This window comes from Condylura cristata, unplaced genomic scaffold (genome assembly GCF_000260355.1).
Source record: "Condylura cristata isolate star-nosed mole 26May11 unplaced genomic scaffold, ConCri1.0 scaffold00030, whole genome shotgun sequence".
NCBI lineage: Eukaryota > Metazoa > Chordata > Mammalia > Eulipotyphla > Talpidae > Condylura > Condylura cristata.
Window position 1 is genome coordinate 886,139 of NW_004567131.1, and position 1,111 is coordinate 887,249.

The window sequence follows — 1,111 nt, forward strand, 5'->3', positions numbered from 1 at the left end:
GGTACAAGGGCGCCCCTAGCGAAGCAGCCGCCTTGCACCTGATGAAGAGGGAGAAGCAGCGCACCCGCGAGAACATCATGAAGTCCAACACCGACAAATTCTCCATGTACTACGATGCAGTGGAGGCCGAGCTCAAGTCCAGCACCGTGGGTCTCTGACCCTGAATGACAGGAAGGCCAAGCAGGACGCACTGGTGAAGGAGCGGGAGAAGCAGCTGGCCAAAAGGGGGCAATCGAAGGGACTGCAGCTGTAACTGGAGAAATTGTACAAGAAAGAACGTAAAAAAGAGACCAAGTGGAAGATTTCCAGCCTGTCCTTCACCCTGGAGGAAGAGGAGGCAGGTGAAGAGGAAGAGAAAGAGGAGGAGGGCATACAGGAGGAGCTGGAGAGTCACCACAACGAGGAGGAAATTGGGGAGAACCCAGATGTGGACACCAGCTTCTTGCCTGAGCGAGACCACGAGGAAGGAGAATCAGCTCCGAAAGGGGGCTGCGCCAGGAGTGGGAGGCCAGACAGAAAAAGATCAGGAGCGAGAGATTGAGAGCACCTTCTGCTACTGGGACTGCTCAGACCACCGGCGGACCTTCAAGATGAAGAATGGCGACCTGATGCAGGAGTCCCTGCAGGAGGCGCTCGTGTCCCTGCGCAAGGACTCGTGAGTGAGCTCAGGTCAGCGGGGTGGAGCAGCTCATGTACTTCAAGGAGGACCTGATCATTCCCCCCTCCCCCCAACCCCCAGCTTCTACGATTTCATCATCACCAAGGCACAAGGGGAAGAGCAGGCTGCTCTTTAACTTTGATGTCCACAACTAGTGCCACTACTCAGCGGCACCACTGAGGAGAACAAGTCGCAGGCGCGCCAAGAGATGGTAGAGAAGAGCAAGCACATCTTCCCTGCCAGCCGCTGGGAGCCCTACGGCCCTGAGAAGTAGGACAAGTACATGATCCAGTGAACAGGTGGCACACAGCCTGGCTCCCCAGCCCCCCACCCCACATCGTGCCTTCGAACTGTGGGTGCCTGGCCCCCCCATGATGTGCCACCCCAGGAGGACAGGACTGATCTCGGACCTTGGCACTGCTGTTCTCAGCATTCGTTTTAGTGATAAAAAAA

At 56.8% G+C, this 1,111-nt stretch overlaps 1 protein-coding gene and 1 pseudogene across 1 annotated transcript in view; one reads left to right on the forward strand and one right to left on the reverse strand.

Moving 5' to 3' along the window:
- Positions 1–953, forward strand: part of LOC105854226 — a 5,593-nt pseudogene extending 4,640 nt beyond the window's left edge.
- The window catches only part of SLC35F3 (solute carrier family 35, member F3), a 352,675-nt gene that overhangs the window by 113,323 nt on the left and 238,241 nt on the right, over positions 1–1,111 (reverse strand). The window lies entirely within an intron of this gene.